General features: G+C 32.8%; 1 pseudogene; it reads left to right on the top strand.

The window, feature by feature from the left end:
• Positions 1-1,930: 1,930 nt before the first annotated feature.
• On the top strand, positions 1,931-2,868 carry LOC107135224 (annotated as a pseudogene).
• Positions 2,869-8,429: the final 5,561 nt, after the last annotated feature.

The following is an 8,429-nucleotide window of genomic DNA, read 5'->3' as shown; positions in this document are numbered from 1 at the left end:
AAAAGACAATATATATATATATATATATATAGAGAGAGAGAGAGAGAGAGAGAGGAAGTACAATCTTTCTGTACAGACATAAACACATATTTATACCTCCAATTTCCATACAAAAAAATAAATAAATGTATGTCTCTACCCAAAGAAATGCATGAGAATATTCACAATAACATTTAAGTTTATAGTAAAAAAGAAAACAATTCAATTCCTACCAAGAATTCAGTGTTTAAAAAAATAGTATATTTGTGTAAAGGAATATTTGACAATAATGAGAACGGCCTTACATGCAGCCTGTACATACGAAGTAGTCAAATGAATTTAAAGACAAGGATGTTAAACAGATTGAAAGAGGGAGAATATTCATTGGTGGCTGTACAGGATAGATTAGTGTGCACACAAAAAAATACTGCCAGTATGTATACTAAATAATAGTATGCAAAACTTATTTTGGAAAAATAATAAATCTTGCTGGTTTTTGTGAAAACATCATACCACCATGCATTATTTAAAAAAGAGTATTATTGTACACGTGAACTAAGTTAACAGAAATAAACCTTGAAACATACTCATTGCTGGTTGTTGAATATCTAGAGCCTAACATTAAAATGTTTTAAAACACACATGTACTGATTCATTACTCATGCAAATATCTGCACTAATTACTGTGCTAATGTAGAGACACTCACATGGAATGAGATATACAAACATGAGAAAGGACCAGTGTGCAGTGGAGAACATGCATTGAAATGAGGGCAATTGGTGTGGATGTGAGGAGGAATCAGACATTGATTAATGAAAGAAGTAGCCTGTGGACTACCATGTGTCTAAACTGTAGTTCAGGAGGTGGTCTCAGAAATGAAGAAGCAGGCGGACAATGAAAGGGACCCAGAAGCCACCAAGTAGGGAATGTATTTCAGTTTCAGCACATGTCTGGTTTCACCAACAGCCAGTATGGTTATGAGAGCCAAGAAGGAGACTGTTAAATAAGTCCTTGTCCATTTCTGACAGTGAGTAATTTTGTGACAAGGGAAAATAATTAAAAGTTCAGTCTTTGCTGAATTTCTTTTGGTATTCTCAGGAGAAAATACTCACACAAGAGTATTCATAATAAGCTGTTATAGCAAGTAGTAATTAATCTAATTAATCATGTTTGAATAAAACAAAGAAGTGATGGCAGTGGCTTAGGAGATTTAACTCTTTACTGTCACTATATGGAAATAAAATGTGATCCACTTATCATTCAGGCATCAGAGATAAGGACAGACAGACTTTCTCACCTTGGTTAAGTCTCTGAGTGGCTATGCTTAAGAGTAATAGAAAAATATGACTTGATTTTCCAATGAGGAATCATGTCTTGACAGATGTGTAAGTGACTAGTTTCATACTTTCATACTCAAGTAAGTAAACCCCTCAGTGTAATGACCAATGATGATTTTCCTGATAGACCTGTATGAGTTTGACTGACTTCATTTGTTATTTAAATAAGGGCTGTAGAACTTTCACTTGTTCATATTTTAGAAGTCCTCTCCTTTACAAAATCATTCTTCAAGGAATGTGGTACATAGTTTCTTCTACTTTTATTCAAATATTAATAGAAGCAACACATTGCAAATGCCAGTGTATGCCAACTACCAGTCATTATGCTAAGTCTAAAGTCAAAGACTCGGAAATTATATATAAATTTGGAAGCAAAGATAATCAAGATCTTATGTTAGCCCTTTTAAAGTTTTTTTTTTTAAATATGTTAATGCTTCCTATCAGTGACACTTGTGTTTGTGTAGGCTATTTTCTGAGAGCAAGGAACACAATGTTCGAAAATAAATTAGGTTATGTCTTATAATAACATTTTTCATGTATGCATAAAAAGCAATCCCTAATTTATCATTCCCTTATTGACTTTTATAAAAGATTATTACAAGAACCAAGAAGAATGGACAGTTGAAATTGTTCATCATTAAGTCATTTTTCTCTTTTGGGAATCACTAATAATCCTCAGATGAAAGTGATTCTATTCCCTGCATTTCTAGTTGTTTATCTCATTATTCTCCTTGCAAATCTTGAAATGATCATTTTAATTAGAGTGGATCCCCAGCTTCACACTCCAATGTACTTTTTCCTCAGCCACCTCTCTTTCTGTGACCTCTGCTATTCCACAGCAGTAGGACCCAAGATGCTGGTTAACATATTCTCCAAGAACAAATCAATTTCTTTCCTTGGTTGTGCTGTGCAGTTCTTGACCTACTGTACCTTTGAAGATTCTGAGTGTGTGCTTCTGGCAGTGATGGCCTTTGATAGGTACAAGGCCATCAGCAACCCCTTGCACTATGCAGTAGACATGTCCACTAAGGTGTGTTCACTGCTCATGGCTGGGGTTTACTTTATAGGCCTGGCAGATGCTTTAATACAAACAGCATTAACATTCTGCTTATGTTTCTGTGGGTCTAAGGAGATTAATCACTTCTTCTATGATGTGACGTCCCTCCACTCCTGTTACTCTCTTGCTCTGACACACAAGTCAATGAGTTAGTGATATTCACCATTTTTGGATTCATTGAACTGAGTACCATTTGTGGAGTCCTTGTCTCTTATGGCTACATCATCTCATCAGTTTTAAAGATCCATTCTGCTGAAGGGAGGCTCAAAGCTTTCTCCACCTGTGCCTCCCACTTAACTGTAGTTGTAATTTTCCAGCGCACTATGCTTTTCACGAATTTTCAACCAAGTTCTGCCTACTCTCTAGATGAAGACAAAATGACCTCACTGTTCTACACCCTTGTGACTCCCATGCTGAATCCTCTGATTTATAGCCTACGGACCAAAAATATGAAAGAGAGCATAAAAAAACTGAAAAATAAAATTTTCTTTTAATAAACATCATACAAATACATACTATACAGAAATTTATAATCATGTTTTCTTCAAAACACATATCATGTGAAGTTATCACTAATATCTTATAATATTAATTTTATTGAATTGTCACCTGCCAATAGTTTCTAGATAATTAAATATCCTATACTTCATTATGTGCCTTCAATTTAAATATTATACTCTTTAGGTTTGGAAAACTTTTCAGTCTGTGTTTCAGTGTACTAAAGTGTCATTCGTTTTGAATAGATTTATGCATTAATAATTATTCTAAGAGTTATTGAGTTTTCAGTGTGTGCCTTTTGCCTTGATTTTCATCCCAAAATAATCTCAATGCAAATGAGCTAAATTTTGTATTGGAAATTAGAAACAGTAATTAACTTAACTTACAAGTAATTCACATTGAACTGTAGCATGCCAAGAAGTCCAATGGTTAGCTACTCTATTTAAAAGCAAATGTCTAAATCCAGACTTCTGTGAAGAAATGATTCCTTGGAATGGAGATGATGAGTTTCAGATCTAAGCAATGAATAGAAAGAGATACAGTGGAGTGATGGGGAGAAGAAAGGATTCCAGATGGAGATGAGAATTAGAAATCTAGAAGTGGGCAGGAAAATGACTGTAGATAAAATAAAGTGCATCATTTAAGGAACATCAAGCAAAGTGATTTTAATTTGCTTTCCCCTAATGATAAGAAAATTTGAATATATATTTTTTCACGCACTTGGTAATTTGTATGCCTTCTCTAAATAATTGTCGATTCAATCTTCTCTAGAATTTTTTATTCAAGTTCTTTTTCCTTTTTTTTCTTTGCTTGTTTCTTATTACTGTATTTTTACATTCTACTCAATGTAGTATCACAATAGTCAATGATAATGCATTTAGAAGAAGAGACTGAATATTATGTAATAAAGAAATCATAAGTCTTTGAGATAATGCATATTATAAACACATTATTTGATATAATGGATATAATAATCACCTTGCTTTTTGTTATTATGTAATGTATATATGACTCTTTTTAAATAATGCCATTTTTATTTTTGTAAAAATATTTTATATATAAAGAAGATATGGTATTTCTAAGTAGTCACAGGATTGGCTCCTACTATTATAATAAATGCAAAATTCAGATGCTGTAAGAGAAATATTTTATATCTGAATGAGGATTTATTTTCCCGTGTTCAGTCTATTGAGAAAAATTCCCATGATCCCAGACCATTATATAAAGATTTTAAAAGTGTAAGTGGCTATGCTTCTTTTTAGTTTCACATTTTATGACCTATACAATAGTACATACTAAATACAAGGTAAATCCACATTCTTTTCAGTTATCCAAGAAAACAATATTAGGCATAAAGATAAGTGTATGCATTTGAGAGTAAAGAGCTTTTGACATGATTTAGGACTACAAAGATTATAGTCTGAATAACTAAAAAGAAATTCTGTATGTTATTGATTATAAAGTTTAACGTTGACTTCATGAAAGACCATTATCTATCAATGTTCTATCAATAATTTCACTAGAGTTATATTTTCAATGTTTCATTATTAAATTTTATATAAGACTTTATGTCAAAATGTATCCTTTCAATTTGTCAATTTTCTGTCAATTAACAATAAAATGAAGAAACTTGTAAATGAAGGACATCAATAAAGTCAACCTTGTACTGAAATTCTCAACTCTGTCACTTCCACTCAGCTTTTCTTGCATTCCTCTCTTTTTCAGTTGTGGTGAAGAGGGTACCTTTGTGATTCATAAATCTTACTCTCCTAAAGGAATTATTCTTCCCATTTCTCAGTTTATTAAATCTTTAACTTCAGTGAAAGAGTGTCAGTATTCTTTGCTGAAGGACAGCATGTCTTACGCTTCTCTTTCTTTCACAGCATTGTGACTGAGACACAGAATGGAAAAACAATAAGAAATAAAGATCTCTCATTTGAGGTAACATTTGAGGGCTCATTTGTTATACAATTATAGTGAATTGATGGATGATATGCCATGTATTTTGAATAAATATTTTATAGTTTTCAAAAACAAATAAAATATTTGTGTATTCTAAGTTAGTGAATAAACAAAAGTGTGTGAATTAAGTAGAGAGCATTCTTCTAAGTACTTAGAAGACAGCTCAGCTGCTGCATCTGGCTCTGCTCAAGTTTATGATGTCCAAACACGAAGAGAATCTTGTTGAGAAAATGCAAACATGGCCATTTGTTAGATGGATTGTTCAACTTTGTGAAATTCTTAATTATCCATTAAAATTGTACAAGTTTAAAGATTTTAAACATTGTAGCCTTTTCTAGATGTCAATATAAAATATCCTGAGTGACAACTCTCAAAATATAAATAAAGCACATGAGGCATCTACGCTTTCCAAAGTGGCAACAGTAGGACCCTATGACAGGTTATATCAATGGTGTAGTTATAGAAAAAACACATGGGGAAGAACAGGGGGAGTGTTGCTTTTTCAAACACAGACTTAAAGGATTCTGCCTGTGCCACATATGCCCAGTTTACCCATATGTTTTTGTTCATCTCTCTCATGAATAGTGGCATGGAGAAAACTCGACTTGAAACACTGTGACAATTCAAATAAATTTAAAGGTACATGTAAACACATTTAATTTTCCTCTGTATGACATACCACATTTAGATCATGGAAGGATCAATTTGATCTTCTTATTTATTCCTTTAATCATATGCAGTAAGCATAATATAAACAGAAGGAAATTCTAATCACAACAAGAGTGTATCTTATACTCAATGATACATGTCTAAAGGTATAAGAAAACCAGTTCATAAGTTATAGTCTTCATCTCTGTGAATTTGTTAAACTAATATTTAAAAAAAGAAACACTTACTCTAAATATAGCTTAGTATATGTGTGACTTCAGTAAGAATTTAGGCAGATAGCCTTGAGTGATCCATCCATCTTGGGTTTCTATACTGATAGGCAAACCTGTATCAAAGGTCTTTGATCCATTCTGGCCTGTCCACTTCAATCCCCACCAGTCCCTTCACTGCCTATCCCTCCATATCACATCTTCCTCATAGATCAGGGAAGACTAATGGAAAATTGTATTGCTACATATGATATTGACAATGACTCTGTTTCAGGAGTTAAGACTACAAGAATGTTTCTCTATCTTGATTTATTTTCTTCAGCCTTAACATGACAATACCTGAACATAACACTGTGTCAATTCATATAAATTTGAAGGTTTATGGACTGAGATGTTTAAACATTTATGGAGGTTTGATGTCTGTATAACCTAGTGAAAGCAGAGAACCTACCGGGGATTGGCTGTATAGTATATTTGTTAGAAAATTGCAATAATTATGATAAGTAACCAATGAAAAGAGAAGTAATGTGTTAATGTCAGAGACAGCAGCTTTAAACTTCTGGCACATCTCTCTCTCTAGAAGGATGCTAGGAGATAAACACCACAGTGATATGTAGGAAGTCACCCTTCCTCACTTGACATAACTGCCCTTGTGTAAAAGAACTAAGAATAGATTATCTGTGAGATTCTTTTCAATTGTAGTATTCTGCATTATTATACCTATGATTCCACTATCAAGTATTTCTATTCCCATTATTGAAGGTATTAAATAAATAAAACAATGAAGGGCTTGATCTTTGTATAAAAAAAAACTTTGTTCTTTCTCTGGATTGATTTGGTCTGAAATGGCACTGACAGTGATGTCAGCTAGAGGACTTGTGTTGCAAAAGACCAGATACTTTTAAACACAGCTTTTTTAACTGGCCTGCCATTTTGCAATTTATTTTAATAGACACAGCACAGAATTGGTTGTAAAACTGTCAGTGTAAATTCAATAAAAAATAATGCTGTTAAATGATCTAAAGAAAGACTAAAATAAAAATGGTTAACATTATTAATTATATCAATTTATATTAGTGTGGATATGTAATAACTTTTCGTCTTACACACTCGAAGTAAGAGTAAGAATTGGGTTTTGACTGAAAGACTCTTTGGCAATATCTTCTATAACTGGACATATACATATGTTCTCAAAGTGCGATACCTTCTTTTAAACAAATCTCTGTTTATCAGAATGCTGCATATTCATGAAAATAAACTATTACTACATATAACCAAATGTATAGAGGAATCACATAAGAAAGCTAAAGAAAACAGATGCAAAAGAATACAATATTTCAATTTGCAATAGTGCATTTCAATTTGCCTATTCAATTTAGTTACGGCCCACAACAATTCTCTGAAATTCTTGTTCTGTTCCGAGTTTTTGTGGTTCAGCTTTGAAATATAGAGGTGTTTGCATTTCTGAAAATCCCTTTGCTCTCTTTACTATTTGTAAAAAATACATATATTATTTTTAAACATATACAGTTAAAACTTTTTATGTACACATGTCCTGGAAGGTTGTCAGAAATCAAACACTATTTATTGTTAGATTTTTATGATTATATTATCCCTTATAAATCTCTAGCAGTTTCTGTAAACAAAGCATATTGAACCTACACTTGTGAAATTAATAAAGCACAAAACCTTCACATAATATTTCATAAAATAAATATTCTTTATATTTACAAAAATCTGCGATTTATTAATTTATTAATGCTAGCATTCTCAGGCACTGATTTTCTGGCTTTGAGCAGCAGAGATCCCTGAAACTGGTTTTCCTTTTGACCACGATCATGTGGTCAAATATGATATGTGGTCAAATTTGAATATGTGATAATGGCTCTTCACAGGACTTGGTAGCTGTCTTCTTAAAGAAGGACCTTAGAAGAAGTGGGGTTCCCATAGTTATATTTAAGGGCAACAGTGACCCCAGGAAAGCTGTTTTTGTACAGGTATTTTCTTTATGTGTCATTCTCACTTGTTTGTGATGTTTTAAATTCTACCTTAAGTCTCTTGACCCTTAAAAAAATATTTAAAAAGAAATGTTTTCTTTTAAAAAAACCCAATTCCTTTGGGAAGTAATTCAGATGAAGCAATTTTTTATAACACAGTCCAACCTTTGCTGTCATATTAGTGGGGATGGGGGCTGGATTTCATGGCCTTCAGGAGTAGCTCTGTTTATGAAGTTGATGTTTGGATCCTTAATGAGCAGAGTGTAGCCTGAGGGAATGAGGCATCCCTGGGGACAGGGGAGCAATTGAGGAGAAAATCAGGAGAGCAACTAGAACATACCCGAGGATGATTCCATCTTTCCCACATGTGCAGCTGAGAATTAATAGAACTCCTTTAGGTCCTTAAATAAACCTGTTGAAAGTTATTGACAATTACTTAGAACAGACCTTTGCTTCTATAATCTCCCACAAAAGATTTGGTATCGTCAAACAGAATGAAAATGAAACACCAAGAGACATTAAAAATTGTCAATAATAATATTTTACCAGCAGGAAAAGTGGTTCATGCTTATAATCTCAGAGACTCAGGAGGCTGAGGTAGGAGAGTTGCAAGTTTGAAGCCATTCTTGGCACCTTAGTGAAATCTTGTCCCAAAGTATGTGTGTGTGTATATATATATATATATATATATATATATATATATATATATATATATATATA

This window comes from Marmota marmota, unplaced genomic scaffold, assembly GCF_001458135.2.
Source record: "Marmota marmota marmota unplaced genomic scaffold, marMar, whole genome shotgun sequence".
In the NCBI taxonomy this organism is placed as follows: domain Eukaryota; kingdom Metazoa; phylum Chordata; class Mammalia; order Rodentia; family Sciuridae; genus Marmota; species Marmota marmota.
The sequence above is the reverse complement of the archived record's forward strand: the minus strand, read 5'-3'. Positions and strand labels throughout refer to the sequence as shown.